The sequence below is a fragment of the Eptesicus fuscus genome, chromosome 11 (assembly GCF_027574615.1).
Source record: "Eptesicus fuscus isolate TK198812 chromosome 11, DD_ASM_mEF_20220401, whole genome shotgun sequence".
Taxonomy (NCBI): domain Eukaryota; kingdom Metazoa; phylum Chordata; class Mammalia; order Chiroptera; family Vespertilionidae; genus Eptesicus; species Eptesicus fuscus.
The window spans coordinates 84774690-84796511 of NC_072483.1; the positions used below are offsets into that span (position 1 = coordinate 84774690).

The 21822-nt window shown below is 44.0% G+C and overlaps 2 protein-coding genes across 3 annotated transcripts in view; one reads left to right on the forward strand and one right to left on the reverse strand.

The window, feature by feature from the left end:
* CASP8 (caspase 8) overlaps positions 1-9403 on the reverse strand; it is a 28674-nt gene extending 19271 nt beyond the window's left edge. Inside the window, exon 1 of the mRNA XM_054723200.1 lies at positions 9202-9403. The gene's annotated coding sequence lies outside the window, so the exon portion shown is untranslated. The remainder of the gene's footprint in view (positions 1-9201) is intronic.
* The window catches only part of FLACC1 (flagellum associated containing coiled-coil domains 1), a 64480-nt gene extending 52540 nt beyond the window's left edge, over positions 1-11940 (forward strand). Inside the window, exon 16 of one of the 2 annotated variants that reach the window (XM_054723195.1) lies at positions 11532-11940. The gene's annotated coding sequence lies outside the window, so the exon portion shown is untranslated. Of the gene's footprint in view, positions 1-5275; positions 5287-11531 lie in introns of those variants that run through there. The other variant, XM_054723198.1, reaches the window with a different exon arrangement.
* Positions 11941-21822: the final 9882 nt, after the last annotated feature.

A 21822-nucleotide genomic window follows, 5' to 3' on the forward strand; every position in this document is an offset into this window, starting at 1 on the left:
GTGCCGACATGTGCACATAAGGAACTGGTGGACATTGAAATTGCGTCTCAAAAGAACTGTTGGTCCAGAAAGAAACTCACTACAGACTGATTCATTTGCCTGTCAGCATAACTATTATTGCTCGTCGCACATTCGGTTCTTATAAGTATATTTCTAGTAACACATGATCTCACTCATCTAGGGGAAATGATGAACAACATAGACTGAGGAACAAGAACAGACCCAGAAACAAGGCGGCATCGATCGGACTGTCGGGCCTCAGAGGGAGGATAGGGGAGGGTGGGGATAGGGGGGAGAGATCAACCAAAGGACTTGTGTGCATGCATACGAGCCTAACCAATGGTTAAGGACAACAGGGGGGTGGGGTGGGGGATGGGAATGGGGGGGATGAGGACAAATATGTGACACCTTAATCAATAAAGAAATTAAAATAAAATTTTTAAAAAAAGGTGCATTCCATCCTCCGAACTACAAAGGGATAGAGATTCAAAACATGTTGTTATGGTGATAGTGAGAAAAAAAAAAAAAGCAAGATGCAGTATAACAACAAAAAAATCATACACCTACTTTTTAAAAATACTCAAAGCAATACAATTAGATTTTCAGTGACTACAGACACGCATGTAAAAGCGAGGTCTGGAGGGAGACATACCATACTCATCAAGTTGTTCCTCCTGGAGATGGAGGGGAAAGTGACCACGTGGGGGCGAAGGCGTGAGGAACAGCAATGTGCCTTTTCCTGCCACGCGTTAAGGAAAAAGTATGCAGGTACCCTCTGCGTGGATGAAATGAAACTTAAAACACCAGCCTGCGTGTGTTCTTGTGTTTGAGAGACGGGAACGAACTGTGTGGAGGAGGGGCAGGCAGTGAGGCTTTGGGGGAACCTGAGGAGAGAGAACCCCAGGCATGGAGATAAGATCACGGAGGAGTGACACAATTACATGCGTGTTCTTACAAGAAAACAAACAAACAAAAAAAACTAGAAGGACTGAACATTTAAAAAGAACTCCAGAGAACTCAAAGAATTTACTTTCCTCAGACTAGCAGGAGACTTTCACACATCTCTCTCAGAGACTGAAAAGGCTGGTAGGCTGAACATAGGCAGACTACAGAAGACCCGCCGGGCACAGCTGACAACCTCCATCTAACGGGCATCGCCTCTCAGTGGGAAATAAGCATCCATTCAAACCCGGGCAGAATTAATCACAAACCATGTCCACAAAGAAAACTCTAATAGGTTTCCAAAGAAGCAGAAATAATACAGCCGATGTTCTCTGGCTATTAGACGTTAACAATGAAATTAGAAATTAACATGTTAATTAGAAGTTAACAATGAAAAATGGCCAAATCAGACACACCACCAAAAACAGGCTCTCCACATTTAGGTGGCTTTTTATTTTATTTTTTTTTCCAATTTTTTTTATTAAGGTATTATATGTGTATATATCTTACCACTGCCACCCCCCACCCCACTCCCATATATGCCCTCACCCCCCAGAGTTTTGCATCCGTTGGTTATGCTTATATGCATGCATACAAGTCCTTTGATTGATCTCTTATCTCCCCCCCCCCTCCCTAACTTTCCCCCTGTAATTTGACAGTCTGTTTGATGCTTTACTGTCTCTGTATCTATCTTTTTGTTCAAGTTTATAATGTTCTTTATTACCCATAAATGAGACCTAGGTGGCTTTTTAAACACATGGTATTCGAACAAATGGGTAGACTTCTGGGACAAGCTGAAATGAATCCTAACTGAACTCCTTACATCAAAATAAACTGCAGATGGATCAAAGATTAAATCCTTAAAATTAAAATACTAAGATAAGACATAGGAGAATTTTTTAAAAATAATCATGCAGCAGTGAAGAGCCTCTCTAAGTATAACAGAAAACCCAAAAGCCATCAAAGAAAGATTGATAAAATGTATTTAAATAAAAACAAATATTCTGGGCGGGGGACCCACAAAATTTCAAAAAATAAATAAATCTTGCACTGGGAAAAATGGGCAATAATATGTAATAGAAAAGGAACTATTTTTTTTAATAGGACTCCTACATGGACATAGACAATGGGGCAGTGAGCACTGAGGCAGGGGGTGGGGGTGCGCTGAAGAGGGTCAATAGGGGAGAAAAGGGGGTATATGTAATACTTTCAATAATAAAGAACTATTTTTTAAAAAGAAAAAAAATGGGGGAAGAAAGAAAAGAAAGAGAAAAATTAAAATGGGGAAAGGAGAAGAAAAATGAGAGGAAAAAAGAGAAGGAAACGGTGCAAAGAAATGAATAATAAAAATTTAAAAAATTTTTTTAAATAAAAGGAGTAAATAAATAGGGCTCCTATAAGTCAGTTTAAGGAAAAAAGAGGAAGACTGACCATCCAGTGCCTAAATGGGTAAAGATCATAAGCAGACAGAGAAAAAAAGTAAGTACCAGTGGCTTTATTATTTTTATAACTAATGGCGTTTTTACGTTTGAAAGGATGTCCAACCTCATTCACAATCCATTTTTTCAAAAGCCAATTGAAATGACAAAAGGCCATTTTCAACAAAGAACAGGTGGGTGGGTGATCTGGCCATATCTGTAAAATATAAAATGTACAGCTCCTCTGACCCCACACTTTAACTGGCAGGTCTTTCCCCTACATTAGCTTACACATCCGTGTACTGAATGCGTGCAAAGGTTATTCATGGCAGCATTGCCTGAAATAACAAAGGAGCAGAAACAACTGTTTAATGAAAATCAGAAGAGTTAAATAAGCTTTTAGCCATATCCGATGCTACTCTATTCAACTATTAAAAAGAATGGAAAGGGCAACATGGTTGGGTATGTGATGTATTATTAAGTGGTGCATCGATTTCAGAATTCACAGATGTTTGAACAAAACACACAGGAGGTTACTCGGTGGCTGCCTCAGAGGAGAGGAAATAGAGGCCTACGGGTGAACTGGAAAGTGAAACATTTTCCCCATTTCAAATTTTTACCATGTGCATTATAAACGTACATACCTCTAAATTAAAATCTCTATTTAAAGACCCATTTGTACCCATATACTGGAATGAGCCTAACCTAAGTCTAGTCCTGTTGGGTACCATTGGATTCAGTGTCTTTAAAATTTTATATCATTTCTAACCAGTGTTAAAATCTTATTTTACAGAATAAAATCAACCAAAGAGTCTAATGCAAGCAGAGTCTTCTTTTTTCCCCCTCCAAAATTATTTTTTTCTGGTGATAACAATCCTTATTGTATTCATTTTTAAAAATAGAGAAAAGATAAAAAGAAAAAAATCAAAATTACCTATGATTCCATCATCCTAAGATAAACACCTAATAACTTACTCTTTCATACCAAATATTTTATGTTTATATATTTTCCCTCACAATTGAACACACACTATTCCATTGATAATATTGTAAGTACATCTTGATGTCTTCATTTTTTCTTCTGCAATATGAATTTTAAAATCTGTAAAGCAGCAAATCAAATGCATGGACCATAATTTATGTAACCAGTCTCTGATTACATTTAGGATGATCTTAAAATGCAAAGCTCTATGTACACCTCTGATTATTCTCTTAGAATAATTGCCCAGAAGTAATATTAGAGTCTAAAGAAATAAACCTTTTTAAAACTTTTGTTCAAAAGTGTTTTCTGACAGTATATATACAAGGGTGGGCAAAAGTAGGTTAATAATAATTATTATTAATTGTAATACAATAATTAACAAATAATAATTCAAGAATAAACTGTGTTTCATGTACTCACAACTGTAAACCTACTTTGCCCACCCGGGATATATATTACAATTCAAGGCGAATGATTCTGTCTCATAATTAATGTTTTTCTTTCTCTCTCCCTCTCCCTTCCTCTCTGAAATAAATTTAAAAATATATGTTTTAAAAATATTAATCTAACAAAGTTTCTAGCTCAGGAGACTGTCCAGTAAACGCAGGTCCCAGGGTCCCTGTAGTTAGAACATGAGTTTAGCTAGAACATGATTGGGACTGGGCTCCTGTCCCCTTAGTCAGCTCATGTCGCTCGTCTCACTATCTTTGCAGTAACATGACAATGTTTCCTAAGTGATTTTTGCATCATATCAAAATGGCCACTTAGTAAAATGCTAGTGAGGTTTCTTTCCTGGCTCAGGGTTCCCAGCACACACTGGTAAGACTGACAATCAGTCTGTCTGTCTGTCTATTTGTTTGTTTGTTTGTTTGGGTCACCTAGTTTTCTAGTCATAGTGCCTGGAAAGCAATCGCCTGCGCAAGATTTTACACCATTAACCACAGGCTGCAGCTGGCACTGGGTTCTAGCTATGAGGACCCTGGGACCTATGTTTCCTGGACAAACTCATGAGCCAGAACCTTGGTGAGATTAATATTTTTTAATATATTTTTATTGATTTCAAAAAGGAAAAGAGAGGGAGATAGAAACATCAATGATGAGAGAGAATCATTGATCGGCTGCCTCCTGCATGTCCCACACTGGGGATGGAGCCCACAACCTGGGCATGTGCCCTGACCGGGAATTGAACCGTGACCTCCTGGTTCACAGGTCGACACTCAACCACTGAACAACACCAGCTGGGCAGATTAATTTTTTTTTAAACATTCCTCATTGCATTTTTCTGATCCTAAAATAGTAAAAGTAACACTTGTTCCTTAGAGATAGCGAGAAAAGTATGAAAAAATAAAAATCATTTAGAAATTCACCATTTAAAAGCAATTCTTTGCTTACATTTGGTTATTTCCCCCCCCCTCAATTTTATTCACATATATATGCATAATATAAACACACATACATAATGTGTGCATGTGCATATGTAAAATATACACACTTGAATATTTTGATATATAATGCATCCAAGGCAGAGGAGAGGGATGGGGATGGGTACACCTCCAAGGAGATTTTCTTTGGCTTTCGGTTATATAGTATCTGTTAAACAATAAATGCACATAATTTGTTTGCATTACATAATTATGAGTATATTTAATATTTTTATAAGATATTTATGCCTGAAAGCATATAACAATAAATAAAGGTTTGTTTGAGATATATGTTTATGACATATAATCCATATAAATATAAAAACATGTTTTCTTGTTTCATTTTACTACTAGTCTCTGACAAAATTGCTATTATTATCCTCATTTTACTATTGTGAGAAATCAGTTTAGAAAAGAGCCAGTAAGAGATGAATGAGGCTCAGATCTGAGTGTCTCACTCGGAGGCTGCAATGACAGACCCTGCAGAGATTTTTACTTTTTTCTAATTGCAGTTGGAAGCCAGTGAAGGAAAACATCCAAGATGCAAATTGTCCCCTCGGGCGGGAGTTCAACCCACCGGGAGCTCCACTGGTCGCTATGACGCGCACTGCGGCTTCCAACTGGCCCCATCTGGGCCTGATAAAACCCCCCCAACTGCCCGCCACCCCTACCCCGACCAGCCCCACCCCGATTGTCCCCCCAACCTAAACGGGAGCAGGGCCAGCCAGCCAACAGCCCTCGGCCCCTCCCGCCGGCCGGACCCCCTCAGACCAGCAGCCAACCTCCCGCGGTCCTTTCCCCGGCCAGCCAGCCCGCCTGATAGGCCTCAATCACCAGCCAGGCCGAGGGACCCCATCTGTGCACAAATTCGTGCATCAGGCCTCTACTATAATTATATTTTTAAATATTAGAATTATTTAAAAAAATTTTAAAAGACCAAAAAATTACCCCAAAGCACAAAAACAGGAATTCTTAACTTCACTATAACAGAGAGGTCAGAACCTTACCAAGCTAGTACGGGCTAGAGCCTAAATTTAGACCTCAAATCCACCACTGCCTTATGGCCACGATTTAACTACAAATAAACCTCATCTACTCACACACAATCCGTCTAGCAATATTCTAGCAGCATCCCAGATCCTTTAGGGATGTGGATAACTGGGGACAAGAAGTCCAAAACTTGCAGTCATCGTCTGAGACAAAAACCTGCATCTCCTGTCAAGCTCAACAGGACTTGAAAATGGCTCCCCAGCGCAGCCCGTAGTGATAATGTGGCTATTCCCTCCCGTCCGGGATGGCCACCGGAAAGTGGGGACTCCCCAGAACCTGCCAGATGTCCACTCTGCACACAAACACTGTCCCGGCAGCCCCTGAAACCAGGGCTTTCGCACAGCCCAATGAAGGTGTTCAAACCTCAACAAAGCCCTGTCATTTTCAAACTGAATGAAATTCCAAGTTTACCTATAAGTGCTTAACCCCACAAGTACAGTCTCGAATTTTGTCAGTAATTTTCTCTGTAATTTTTAAAGTTCTCAAAATAAATAAATAAATGATTGAATTATCAGGATTGTGTGCGTGTGTGCGTGTGTGTATATGTGTGTGTGTGTTCATGTTCGTGGGCATGTATGTGGGTGGGTACGTGCTGAGAAATGGTGAGCTGTAGCAGCAACGTTCTTCGAGATTTAACTTTTGCTTTCTATTCTTTGACAAGTTTCACCTGCATAAGGATCGCTGTACTTGGAGCATTTCAGAAAAAAAAACAACCAGGAATGCATCAACCTTAGCTAGAGAGGCCTTGAGACGGGCAATCTGTGGGCCCACAGGCACTAGGCTCAAACACAGGGCTCATTTCCAGGAGCCCATGGCTACCAGATCCCACCCTCTGCAGCCTAGAAAAGTCTAGAATCAAAGGCCTTCCTCCCCAGAGGCCCAACTGACCTTACCAAAGGCAAATCCTGGGACCCTCCAGCTGCTGCTTCACAGGCCTGGGACCCTCACCGCTGCTTGCTCTCCGCTGGTCTAGCCAAGGCAAGAGTTTAAGCCGAATGAAGAGTGAAGAGACTCTACTTCCGGTTTTAACCGTGTGGCACCTCCCACAGTTTCGTAATAAGGCTCGTAGAACCAAGAAATTGTTGGTTTTACCTATGTCAGTCTGGGTGTTTTAGGGGGGTCTCATTATCATATTCCAAAATTAGAAAGTTGGACTAAATGATGTGTAAGATTGCTTTCTTTTCATACTTCCAGAATTTACCAATAGTCTAGGTTTATCATAAATTTTATGTTTTGCCTAGAAGATCAGGGTTCATTCCCAGTCAGGGCTTATGCCCGGATTGTGGGCTTGATCCTCAATGTTCAGAAGGCAGCCAATCAATGATTCTCTCTCATCATTGTTGTTTCTATCTCTCTCTCCCTCTCCCCTCTCTGAAATCTACAAGAATATATTTTAAAAAATAAAAAATATAACTTTGTGATGTTTTCATTCAATAAATATTGACTGAGCACTTCTGAGAGATGTTGAGATCTGGAAACTGTGGGGACCCTTACCACAGCTCACAGAGGGTCTGCTAACTCCCACAGCTAAGTCTCACGGTTTTCCCATCGACACTCAAATACAAAGGCCACCTACACGGGCCCCTCGGCCACCAGATCCCACCCTCAGTGGCTTAGAAAACCCTGGAATCACCCCAGCCAACCTTACCCAAGAGGCAAATCCTGGGGCCCGCATCATGGTTGGAACCTGGGAGACGTAACAGTGAACAAAACACAATAGCCCGGCCTTTTTGCTGTCAGTCAGTTGAGATGTTTCCTGATGTTAAAAGTAGAAACAAACAAACAAAAAACCACCTCTTCTCTTGCAACTTCCTTTTTCTTTCCCCCAGTGGAATATAAGCTTCCAGATGACGTAGCCAGGGGTCCTCAAACTTTCTAAACAGGGGGCCAGTTCACTGTCCCTCAGACCGTTGGAGGGCCGGACTATAGTTTAAAAAACACTATGAACAAATTCCTATGCACACTGCACATCTCTTACTTTGAAGTAAAAAAACAAAACGGCAAAAACACCCGCCTGTGGCCCGCGGGCCGCAGTTTGAGGACGCCTGATCGCAGACCCATCTCACTGCTCAGAGGATCAAGTGAGGTGTCTGGACACACCTCGTCCCCCGAGGCGGCCTAGGTAAAGGTGCATTGTAAGACCCATGTCCTGCACACCACTGATTCTGCTCGTAAAGTCTGAGTGAAAACACAACAACAGAATGCAACTCTGTTCACGCTAAATCCTGGCCCAGGGGGAGCCCCCGACCCTCGTCCCCCTGAGCACCCAGCCAGCCCTGTCCCCCTGTTCTCTGACCAGCTCCTGTCCTAGGCTTTGCGCTTCACAAGGGCGGAGGCTGCATCTGTCATGCCCATGTTCCCAGCACCTGCCACGGGACCAGGACTGTCTGGAGCATACAAAGGTTTCCTGCATGGGGTGCCCTGGCCGGGTGCTCAAATAGCCAGAGTGTATCAGTGATGCTCAAACTCGTCAGTAAACCTGGGAAATGCAGAAGAAAGCAAGGAGAGACCCACGTTACCCCTATCAGATTGGCAAAGATCTGCAAGTTGGATCAGGTCAAGGGGTGGAGGGCAAGTCCTTACAGAGAATTGGGTAAGCGGTCCATCACCCAATGCTGTGTAGTGGTTAGGAAGTGGAACCTGGCAAAACACACTGAGTGTAAACTACACAAAGTGCTTACTTTTCAAAAAAGGGAAACAGAATGAGTAAAAGAATACAGGTCATACATTTGTAATAATAATTGCTAACACTTGTTGGGTACTAAGCCAGCCACTGTCGCAAGCGGGTAACACCTCTTATCACAATGCTCACCATCACCTCATGATGGCGTGTTAATAGTAACCCCATTTAATGAGCAGAAGCACAGGGAAAGTACTTGCTCCCTGTCACATACAGGTCACATAGTGCCCACACCCAAAGCAATGACACGTTTTGCAAAGACAAGATCAATTCAGGGAACCTCCTGTCTTTTGGGAACCTCCGAGGGTAGGAAGCGGGGATCAAGAAAGAACCTAGAACAGGGCAGGGGGAGGAGGGGACAGTGGGCCTTCGAGACCAAGGACCCGGGACACCGGGATGTGACAGGATTCACTTAGCCCTCTGCCCAGGACCAAACGGAGAGGAAACAAAACATAACGTCTTGTGGGATCTCCCAGCTGATCCAGCAGGAGAGAGACGCTGTCTATGCTTGAGGCCGCCGAGGCTCTGAGGAGACAGCTGAGAAAGCAGCAGAGGAGCTGGAGATTTCCAGAGCTAAGAAGGAGCAAGGCCGGTGGCTGTAGCTCAGAGAGAAGCACACGCGGCGATCCTGGCGGGACCCAGGGGCGTCCTCACTCAGCAGGTCCCAGCAGCGTGGTGTCCAGAAGCCACTCTGCACCGGGCACTCACCTGCTCCACCTGCCCCAGCAACTTCATAGTCACCAGGTCCCGAAGCCAAGCCCCTCTGGTCGCCCAATTTCACACGCTCCAATTCCTAAGGCTTGTCCACACAACCAGAGGGGGGAAAAAACCCACAAAAACCCACAATGAAACAAGCAGGAAGGAAAGGGTGGGGATGGAGCCGCCTCCAGTAACTTTTCTTTCACTTTCGGCCCTCACCGGGGACTCACTTCCTGTCTCTTCAGCACAGTCCCAATCCACCCGCAAACTCAGCAGGGCTTTTAAAAAGTCACCAGAGAACTGTGCAAACACTTCCCTGCGGCAGAAGGGCAGAATCTGGTGTTTGAGAAAGAAACTTTCTCAACAGAAAGAACTAGAGAATAAAATTTGATTCCTAAGACAGGAGAACAGATGAGTCACAAGGAGTGTTTCTTATTTAAAGAGACAGATGCCCCGTTTCCAACCATTCAGAAGCGGGAGGTGACAGCAGTCCGCATGCATACTAAATACAGGACGCTGGGCGTGCTTCATTGGAAAGCACTTATGCTGACTACATTTAGCAGGAATAACCCCTGTCCTTTTTAAGGACATGAAGTGAAATGCCATTCTCCCTTGAAAGAGGTCTGGGGAGAGGAATCGTCCCTCCGGGCAGTGGACAGTGACTCAACTCTGCACGGAAGCCACAGCCCAGCCCCTCTGATGGGACGGCAGGGGCTCTCCTTGGGTCAGAGCAGGCTGCTAGCAGAAATGTGTGTGTGTGTGTGTGTGTGTGTGTGTGTGTGTGTGTGTGGTGGCGGGGGGGGGGGGGGTTCTGCACAAAAATGAAGGTGCTGGGCTGGCCCAGCCCTGAGGTAACAACACTGTCGCAACCTGGCCACGCTCCCAGGTGAGGGGTCACCAGTGCCAGTGTAGTGTCGAGCCTGGTGGTAATATGGATGGAGATCTGTGCCCGGGACCCTGAGCCCCAGGGCCTCCCCAGCTTTTCTTCATCCTCCGTCCACTCCTCTGTCTCTGTTTCCTGTTTGACTTTCCTTAGGTGTTTCCTGCCTTTTTGTTTCCACATCTTGTGCATTTTATAACCAAAACTCTGACAATCATGCAGTACCTAGATGCTGCGTGCTTTACACACGTTATCTCTAGTTCTCACAGCAATGCAGGGTCTTGTTCTCCCGCGTTATGGATGAGGAAACTGAGACTCAAACTGATAATAGACTCAAACCCAGTCCTATTGGACCAAACAGGATTATTCCACAATAACATACTAGCCCTCCTTCCCTCAACACTTAGGATTTGAAATACGCAACGTGCTGGAAAAGCAATGAACTTGAGCTAAGACAGACTGGCCTATGCACAAAGAGCAGAAGGTCTTTGGGTGCTCTGTCACCCAAGAAAAAGGAACTGGCCTAACGGTACCAGCTAACATTTGCCCAACATGGTGTGTGCGCCGGACACAGTCACCTAAACTGGCTCATTGCACCTCAGAAGTGGGTGCTATTCTTGTTCCCATTTTATGGATGAGGAAACTGAGGCCTGGACAGGTTGAAAGACTTGGCCAAGTGAGCTAGTGAGTGACAGAAGGAGGTCTGTTTGTCTCTAAGACCCCAAGCGAGGTAATTGCTGTCTGAATATTAACAATGATGGTTCTCAACTTGACTGATCTGAGAACTAACTGCAGAGGTTTAAAAAAAAGACCAGTCTTCAGGCCCCACCTTAGAATGCCTACCTGAGCAGAATTACTGGAGATAAAACAGGCCGAGTACTTCGAGCAGCCCCCAGGCCTTCCACTATTCTCACCACCATTGCTGCTTAAGCTTACAGCCTCTGTAAGGTGGCTATTTTAATGACTGGACATGTGTACAGATGAGGAAACTAAATTCAATGCCCATCAGCTGACAAAAGGCAAGGCCAGCCAATAAACCCAGGACTGCCGCCCTGGAGAATTTATGCTCATCCCCCAGTCCGCACCCAGGCCCAGCCTGGCAGACACGGACCAGCCACTGGAGGTGAGAAGGTTAATTCAACAGAAAACTCATGTAAAATAGAGGCTTGAAGAGAGAGCTCTCGGGGATGTGCCACTCACCACAAACAGGAAGAAACGTACCTTGCCTCTCGAACAGGAACTTGCACTACACTACTTACTTCCTCAGCAGGAGGAAGAAGAGATCCAACTTGCCCGGTAACAGCTCAGCCAATGGGAGCCTGCCATAACTCAGCCAATGAAAATCACTACCCTTTGAACATCTGATTGGGGCAGAAATAGAAAGTTAGGGAACCAGCTAGAATTGTAAGGAAATAGTACTCACGCTCTGTTAACCGTGATTGCTGTGTCCTGAGTAAAGGAGGCACATCCTAACCTGGCCGGTGGCTGCCCTCCGGACCTGGGGGCTCACCTTCCCGTTTGGAGCTGCCCATCATCTTGGAAAGAGGAACAACTTGGCTGCAGAGACCAGAATCGCCAGCCCTTGGAAGATCCCCAGCCCGTTTGCATATCTGTAAACTGCCCGTTTGCCCTTTTACCTACTTTCCTTTGAACTTCTACCAGTCTAAGCAGTCGGCTTACGGTGGGGTCCAGAGCAGACTTTTGTGGATGACCTGCTGCTCTCCCGTGCTGCCAGCAATATTGGAATAAACACTCACATAGGATTCAACCCTGTCTCTGCTTAATTGGCTCAAGTAGTGACAGGCAGCACGGACCCAATGTTTGTCTGGTTACACATTCAGTTTCTTTCTATAGACTCCTTTACACCAGCCCCCCCACCCCACCCCCCAGTCTATACAGCATAAAGAGTGTTCCTCTCCTTTGTTCTCTGGACTTGCATGTGTACCCCATTAGACCACATGTCCTGAATTTCAATTCTTTGTTATCCCCAAATAAACCATTTTGCTGGAGAAATACCTGGGTATTTATTAAAGGTTAACAGAGGCATTCGGGGGCCGTGCTGTGGGTGAGTGTGGGGAAGGAGGAGGAGAAGAGGGTGTGTCTCGGGGCTTCCACTTGTGACATTTGTCAGGTATTGACCCTAGGCCCTCCCAGTCTCAGCTCTTTCTTAAAAGGAAGATGAATAATTAGCCAGTGAATCATGAACCTGAAGTTAGCTACCTTCCTACTGCGATCTGCAAGGATCATTATTCAGCCACTTGCTCTAAACAGTTTCTCGCCTCGGTCTTGACATGTATGTATGTCTGTGTCTATTTGTTATTGAAATGAATAATGGATGGGGTCTTTCATCCCAGGGAAGCTGGAAGACCTGGAGGCGCTGCAGGAGCTGCAGGACTTGGGGGGAGGCCCCCGCCCGCCCGGGGCACCGTGAGGACGGCCTGGTTTGACTTAACCACCAAGTGGTTTCCACCGTCGTGAATCTCAGCTCCTGCCGGAAGGCCTGCTCTGGGGACTCAGGCTAAAAGCCGATTTGGCTCTGTACGCCTCCCTGGGAAAGTCGAGAAGGACGGAACCCCCTCTCTGCGTACTGCCGCACGCCCTTCCCACTGATCTGGACTTGAACCACAGGACAGACACTAGTCAGGGATAAATACTGACAGTGAAACAAACATCTTCTGAACGTGCATGTGCTTCGCTTGTTGCTTTTTCACTAAGTTGCACATAACTATCCTCACTCCTACTTTGACTCTAGCCTCTGGCCTTGGTTCTGGGCCTTACACACTTCCCCCCGGGACGTGGTGAGGGAAAGGAAAAGAGATTGCATCCCAATCGATCTATTTCATCCCCTCCGAGGCCTTGCTCAGAGAGATTCAGCTAGTTGTTTGAAAGTCCTTACCTCTGGGATTGTAAGTCTTTTGATTTTTGTGTTGGTGTTGAGATGATTAGACAGTCACAGGCAGACAGAAGAGGTTACAATCACCGACTTTAACATGCATGTGTTGCAACTGGCTGGTGGCTGGTACCTGACCCTAAAACTACTGCAGACTAAGACCCATACCACTCACTCATCTAGAAAGGAGGAAACTGAAGTAACTGTTGCGTTTCGATGCCAATATTCATGTCACCAACCTAGCTTTTTCAATATTTCCTTGACGTTCAGAACAGGGTGAGGGTCCTTTATGTTCTTGCTTTACTCTATGTCCCTACCCAAGAAATGGAGCACCTCGAACCCTAAAGACAAGTGTAATGATAGAAAACTTCCCTCACCTGGTGAAAGAAATAGACTTACAAGTCCAGGAAGCGCAGAAAATACCAAACAAGAGGAATCCAAAGAGGACCACACCAAGACACATCATAATTAAAATGCCAAGGGCAAAAGACAAAGAAAGCATATTAAAAGCAGCAAGAGAAACACAGTTAGTTACCTACAAGGGAGTATCCATATGACTGTCAAATGATTTCTCAATGGAAACTCTGCAGGCCAGACGGGAGTGGCAAGAATTATATAAAGCAGAGGTCCTCAAACTTTTTAAACAGGGGGGCCAGTTCACTGTCCCTCAGACGGTTGGAGGGCTGGACTATAGTTTAAAAAAAAACTATGAACAAATTCCTATGCACACTGCACATATCTTATTTTGAAGTAAAAAAACAAAACGGCAAAAACACCCGCATGTGGCCCGCAGGCCGTAGTTTGAGGACGCCTGATATAAAGTGAAGAATAGCAAGAACCCACAACCAAGATTACTCTACCCAGCAATATCATTCAGAATTGGAGATCAGATAAAGAGCTTCACAGACAAAAAAAAGCTAAAGGAGTTCATCACCAGCAAACCAATATTATATGAAATGCTGAAGGGTATTCTCTAAAAAGAGGAAGAAGAAGAAAAAGGTAAAGATAAAAAATTATGAACAACCAAGTGACAACAAATAGATATCTATCAACAAGTGAACCTAAAAATCAAATGAATAAAAAACCTGATGAACAGAACAAACTGGTGAATGTAATAGAATCAGGGGCATAGAAAGGGAGCAGACTGACAATTCTCGGGGGGGTGGGGGGGAGGTGTGGGGGGTGCGGGAAGAGATTGGACAAAGAGCTCAGGCCTATGGACGAGGTCAGTGGCGGGGAGGGGAAGGCCTGGAGTGGGGTGGGAACTGGGTAGAAGGGAGCTATGGGGGGGAAAAAAGAGGAACATCTGTAATAATCTGAACAATAACGATTTTTTTTCTCTTCTTTTTTTTTTGACATTTTTTTTATTGAGGTATTATATGTGTACATATCTTACCATTACCCTCCCTCACCCCACACCCATACATGCCCTCACCCCCCAGAGTTTTGTGTCCATTGTTTATGCTTATATGCATGCATACAAGTCCTTCGTTTGATTTCTTATCTCCCCCACCTCTCCCTAACTTTCCCCCTGTAATTTGAAAGTCTGTTTGATGCTTTACTGTCTCTGTATCTATCCTTTTGTTCATCAGTTTATAATGCATATTACTCAGTGAAAGAAGCCAGTATAAAAAGGCTACATGTCATATGATTCCAACTTTATGACATTCTGAAAAAGGCAAAACTACAGAGACAGTAAAAAGATCAATGTTTGCCAGATGTTAGAAACACAGGGAATTTTTAGAGCAGTGAAACTATTCTGTACGACACTGTAACAATGTATATATAATATTTTTCATTTGGCAAAAGCAGTATAACTGTACAGTACAAAGAGTGAACCTAATGTAAACTATAGACTTCAGTTCATAATAATAATGAGTCAATATTGGCTCATCAGTTTGAACAAATGCACCACACTTGCAAGATATTAATAACAGAAGAAAGTTTGAGGAGAAGAGCATATGGGAACTCTACTTTTGGCTCAATTTGTTTATAAAGCTAAAAACTATTCTTAAAAAAATTAGGTCTATTACTTTTTTTAAAAAAGTGTCACTCATATAATATCACCGATAATGGATAAAGATGACACTGCAATGAAATGAAGAAAACGGTGATCTTTATAAACTAGAGGCCCGGTGCACGAAATTCGTGCATGGGTAGGGTTCCTAGGCCTGGCCTGGGATCAGGGCTGGTCGGGGCCTTCCTTCCCTCAGCTGCCAGCTGCCAGCTGCCAGCTGGGGCCTTCCTTTGTTCCATGCTGCCCCCTGGTGATCAACACACATCATAGCAAGCAGTTGAATTCCTGGTGGATCGAATTCCCGAGGGGACAATTTGCATATCGAATTCCCGAGGGGACAATTTGCATATCGAATTCCCGAGGGGACAATTTGCATTTTATTATATAGGATGAGGGATTAATTGGATAGCCATAAAAAAAAGAACCTTCTACCTGCAGAAATGCAAATCCAGGTGGATCAGAAGCCTAACTATATAAGAAACGCTAAGAGGATGTCTTCATGTTGTTGGAGTAGACAGACCCTTAAAGAGGACATAAAAAGTGCTAACCCTAAAGGAAAAAAATGATCAACTGGACAGTCATTCATTCGTGTATTAGAGGTAAGAGCTTCTGTTCAAATGCTGAACCATGAAAAGAGTCAAAAGGCAGGCCACAGAGACATACGTAATACTTTCAACAATAAAGAATTCTTTTTAAAATTTTTTAAATTACTTTATTGATTAAGGTATCCCATATTTGTCATCAACACCCCCCCATTCCCATCCCAAACCCCCCCACACACATGCCCCAACAATAAAGAATTTAAATAAATAAGATAAAAAGGAGAAGAAAGGTTATGACCTGGAACAATCTCCACGCTGTGTTGGTAAATGAAAACTGTCACAGAAAAGCGTAGAACGAGAACAATAAACAGGCACGGCTGGGCGGCCCCTGGAAGTCAGGAAATGGCATTTCCCCTGCGCCAGCTCCTTCAACACCGTGGGTCAGTACCTGCAAAGTGACACGCTGTCACTTGATTTTCTAAGGGAAATTTTGCATCTTCTTTTGAAATGAATAGTATTAATTGAAAGACTCGTTTTGAAAACCTAAGCTGACAGTGTTCCCACTTGGAAGTGTGCAAGGGCCCAGCCCTCGATCAGCCTGTGCTCGCCAGGTCCACCCAGTCATGCACTCTGCACGCAGGCCAGTGGCCCCCAGAGCTCCGCTAGCGGACCTCAGACAACCCCGCGTGGTCCAGCCGTAAGAGGAGGCTCCCCAGGACTTCCTTGCCCTGCATTTTCTATAATATTGTTCTGGATATTTTTATCTTGTTAATTATTTAAACAGTAGGGAAAAGGGAGAGAGGGAGAGAGTTAATCACCACGACTAAGAAAGTAGGGTGTTCGAAGCTCAAAAATTAAAGCTGTTTCTCATTAGTACGTTGAGATCATGAATATGCTGAGACATCCAGCCACCCCGGCAGAAAAGGCAGAGCTGAGGGGAAAGGGCCGAGCCAGGAGCAAGGTCTGTGCCCTGGAAGCTGCAAGGACCCAAATGAGCTCTCAGGTGGTTGCCAGAGAAGTGTGTAATTTATATATATTCAGTTCAAAGAAGAGTGCTATTTGGATGTCCCAGTGGTCTCCAGCCTAGACAATTCCAGAAACAAATTGGTTCCTTCCCAAAATTGTAAATAAATCTTACCAGTGGGCAAATACAGATGGTTCTTTCTGGATGTGTTCTCGCCAAGAAAGGTCGTTGAGAACTGCTGGGTGCTTCTCTCACTACTATAAAAGAAGGACAGTATAAAGGAAGTCAAATGAGCGCAACTGAAATTAGCCAATGGGCATGAGACGGCGGGGAGCAGGGGCGGAGGGAGGCACATAGTTTCCAGATGACAATGCTCAACGCTCTTTAGTAACCGGAAGTTGCTTTTATTCAGCACATCTCCACACACCACTTATACTCAGCAAATCATGTTTAGTCAGCACAGCACTGGTTGCAAATACCTACAGGCCTCTTATTTAGAGTGAACAGATTATGACCTCTGACGAATTACCTCATTTTTGACCCATTCATGACCATGATGCGGTTGCCTATGTTTCTCCCTTGAGATCTGGATTGCTCAATTTAGCTAAACGGGAGTGAAAGAATCGTTGATACCAGCTGGGAGTCCCTCCCAGAGGGCAGAGTCATTGAATGGACTTGTAAATCTGTGTATGGCAGGGGCTGGTGTAAGGGAGGAGAAGGCCTTCACTCTTGAGGGTCAAAATAGCTCCAAACGGAAGGGAAGATAAGCTCTTCATTTCTCAGTTCAAATACTTAATGAGTGCAGGATGATGTGCTCTTTTTTTCATTTAGGGTTTCAGTTTTTTCCCCAGGATTCTAGTCAGGACATTCATTCATTCAAATATATTGTTACAGAAGACCAGAGAAAAACCAAGCATCGCCCAGAGAAATGGAGTTACATTGTTTATTACACCAGCGGGCTTAGAGATTTCTCAAATTCTGAGCAAAAACATGGAGGAAGCTTTCCCTATTTATATTTTTTCCAGTTCTTTGTCTCCCAAATACGGGTGTTTCTGGTCCCCTTTGCAAATTCTTAAAGAGCCCCATAGGCTGGGGCCTTGAGACTACAACCAAAGGCCTGGCCTGGCACCAGCACTGATAACTCCGCCTGAGGATAGTTTATGGCCTCTCTAAAATGGGAGTAAACATGTCTTGCAGGACCAGACAATTAAAGGGGCAGTGACTAGACTATAGGCTAGTAAGAACGTGCATTAGGTTAATGGCACAGATTCAGATTGCTAGCCCCCCCAAAATGTCTCATTTTCCCCACCAATATATGATAAAGGTTCACTCCCCTGGAGGGTGGGTGAAAGGTATAGTTCTTGCTCAGGATACAGAACAGATTGCCCACCTACAGTTGATGGGGAGATGTCCCTCAATTGTGAGGATGTGAACACCTTCGGTCCCGTGAGCTTGGTTGTGGGCATGAAATGAGTCATATGGGGGTTTTCAATATTACGTAAGTACTGAAGATGAGCAAGTCACACAGCCTAAGGGAGAGAGAGGGGAGAGTTAGGCTTTCCCTATTTATATTTTTTCCAGTTCTTTGTCTCCCAAATAAGGGTGTTTCCCTTTGCAAATTCTTAAAGAGCCCCATGGGCTGGGGCCTTGAGACCACAACCAAAGGCCTGGCCTGGCACCAGCACTGATAACTCCGCCTGAGGATAGTTTATGGCCTCTCTAAAATGGGAGTAAATATGTCTTGCAGGACCAGACAATTAAAGGGGCAGTGGCTCTCTCCCCTCTCTCTCCCGTAGGCTGTGTGACTTGCACATCATCAAATTCATTCACTTCCAGTCCCAGGAAGCGGCCCCTGCCCTGTATTGGACAACCTGCTGGATGTGCCATCCACTACCCGTCCCTGGAGATAAACATCTGATTGAGTTGCTGCTGAATACTAAAGAGGGACCTTTCTGGTACCCCAGCTCCCCCAGCCTTAGCGATCTGGATCCAATGTGTTGTCCCAGTTGGACTCTGACAGTGCAAGAGCAAATGCTTTCTAAGGTGCCAACTTGCTCCTGTCGGGAAACGGGGCAACTGGAACATCTGAACAAAGGGGCCTGGGATCCACCTTTGGGGCTATTTTGACCCTCAAGAGCCCTATACCTGCCCCTGCCACACACAGATTTACAAGTCCATTCAAGGACTCTGCCCTCTGGGAGTGACCTCCGGTTGGGGGACTCCCATGGTAGCAATGATTCTGACACTCTTGGTGCTGTGTGTGCCCCTCTCCGGTGTTATTTCTTTAGTGAACACGGGCTTTCCCCTGCCTCCCTTCTAGCGATGCAACACATATATCCAGGGCATTGATAAGAGACTCCCAAATATTCAAAACGGTCCCGTCCATTGATCATATCACACTACACCGAGCAAGATGAGAACTCCAAAAACGAGGGGGACCCCGGTTACTCAGGAACATTGCCGGGGGCATTACCAACACCAAGTAAGTATTTCCACTGCCAGGATTCTTCCATTGGAAGGGGTTGTGCGCAGTGTCTTTGCTGAGGTCATTCATGGCCCCACATCATCCTCAGTTTCTGGGCCCAAGTGGTGTTGGATGCCTGCATAACCCTTGACTTCCTACTGTGAGCCAATGTGGATGGCCAAGAATCTGTGTTATACCTGGCCCAGTGGGACTGGCAAAGTAAAACAACCTATCACTAGGCTTAGGTCAAAAGCCTCCTGGATCTCTAAAGCAGACTCAGAGGGACTATTGAACCTCTTTTTCTCACCTGACAATCACTGGGGCTTGAGGTTATGTGCAATCCTCCAGGCAGGTCTAATCATCTTATTTGGAGTGATACTGATTATCCAGAACAGTGTGAAATGATAGGATCAATAACAGACAGCTTTACCATGTTTTTTAGTTTAATGAGAATACTTACAAAGTTTTTCTCATTGCTATTACTTTTAAATTTAGGTTTCTGGTAGATCTTTTTATTAAGTTGGAGACTCTTCTGATTGAGTTGCTGCTGAATATGACAAGTGAACAATTCCCCAAATAGGGACCTTTCTGGTACCTCAGCTACCCCAGCCTTAGCGTTCTGGATCCAATGTGTTGTCCCAGTTGGACTCTGACAGTGCAAGAGCAAATGCCTTTTTAGGTGCCACAGACAATGGGGTAATGGTTGCCCATCACCAGTGACACCTGACCTGGGAGGATTTCCTTGCATGAAAAGGGTGAAAATGGTCAAGCCAGGGGGGTAGGGAAGCTTCAGGAAGTCATCACTAAGGGAAAGCAAATGAACCCAAAGCACAACCAGCCCAAGAGACCTGAGAATTAAGGAGGAACCATATTAGAAAGAAGTAAGCTGATAGGCGTCTCTGGACTTCTAAAAAGGTTTGTTATTCATCAAAAAGTAAAAGTCAAATCAAGCAACAAAATACAGAAATTAGATGAAGATCTAACAATGGAGGAGAAATGCATTTCAGAAAAGTCAAGAGAATAAAAGCTTAAGTGCCTCTTACACTCGGAGAGAAAGTTACTACTCCCTGAAATTATCTCATAAATAACCTTTAGAAACTTTAAGTGACATCCCATGTATTCAAGGCATATTTCTTCCAATACAGCAAGTTCTCCATGTGCTCCAAATGACATACCACATCTTCTCAAGACTTTTCTAAAGCATCTCAACTCCAGCTCAGCTTTAGGTTCCTGATAACATCATGCTGTTCCACCCAGCATTTTCTCCTCTGTCCCTCTTGTATTTGTTGTCTCAGATTGAAATACTCTTTCCATGTGAAACTCCAAAGAGTGAATCCACACAGCACTGGCCACTTCCTCCAGGAGGTTCCCCCTGACTACTCCAGCCGAAGATGTCTCTTTTTTCCAAGTTCTTCTCACACACAGTCAGGACCCTATAGCTATTCTCCATTTGACAACAGGCTGTTCCCAAAATTATGTACAAGTTTTTTGATGAGAATTCAAAATGCCTCTTTTTAATGTTTCCCAGGCACCATACCTAAAACTCTCAACTCTAACTTCTGTCCTTCTGAGCCCGGATGAATTCAGAAGAGACAATCAGTGCACAAGTAAATAAGACATGCCTGTTTTCTTGTGGAGAAAATTTGCTGGCATAAGAAGTAAGACACTTGGTTTTGCCGAAACCGGTTTGGCTCAGTGGATAGAGCGTCGGCCTGCGGACTGAAAGGTCTCAGGTTCGATTCCGGTGAAGGGCATGTACCTTGGTTGCGGGCACGTCCCCAGTAGGGGGTGTGCAGGAGGCAGCTGATCGATGTTTCTCTATCATCGATGTTTCTAACTCTCGATCCCTCTCTCTTCCTCTCTGTAAAAAATCAATAAAATATAAAAAAATAAAAAAGAAGTAAGACACTTGGTTTTGTTGAAGAAGAAAAAGAAGTTACAAAAAATGCCTAAAAGCCAATGATGATTCAAGCTGCAATTAACAATTGTGCAATCTTCAGTACTTACGTAATATTGAAAACCCCCATATGACTCATTTCATCTACTTTTCTAGGCCCTCCTAGATTAGATGTTTTCATAAAGATAGAAAAAAAAGATCCTTTTCATAAAGATAGAAAAAAAAAAAAAAAGAAAAGTCACAATGAAAAGACTTCAAAAGGTTAAGAATCTGATGAAGAAATCCAAAGGCCATAAAGATTTAAGTGGAGGGTAGAAAGAACTGACACTTTTTCAGCTTTCTTTTTCCCATTGAAAAATCACGTCACTCCATTCTTCTTGTTTGTTTTGTATCACTCTTTGTATTTTAATTCAGAGGGAAGAACGTGCCCTGAAAGAGATCTAGGTGAGCATTCAAGATTTATTGATTGATTTCATTTTCTTACCTCTACTCCCATAGTTCACCATTCATTTCTCGGTTGGACATGTTTGACAGAATGCAAGTCCAGTAGCTGTTGCTGGTATTTCCCCTATGGGAAGGAAAGCTTCAGGTTGTTGAAAGAGCCAAGGCCATTGGTTTAAGTTAACTGCAAATAGGCATTCCTCCTCTCCAACCTAGGGGATTCTAACTTCCTTTCGTTGTCAAATAATTAAAACAAAGAGTTTGTTATGACTATCTTTATTCTGCTTCAAATTGCTTGCATTTATGAACCAAATATGCCAGTTCAAAATTTATTTCAAAATGGCCTCAGTTAATTTAGAAAAAAAAAAAAATCTGTCATTTGGGTCTGAGGCCTTTTGGCTACAGTACAGCTGTCTTCTCTGGCCCCTTACCAGATAAGGATGGGGTCTTCCTCACCCTCCCTGGATCTCAGCTTCCCTCCATCTGCCTACCCCACAAATGGGTGTTTCAGCCAAATCAGACACAATCACTATTT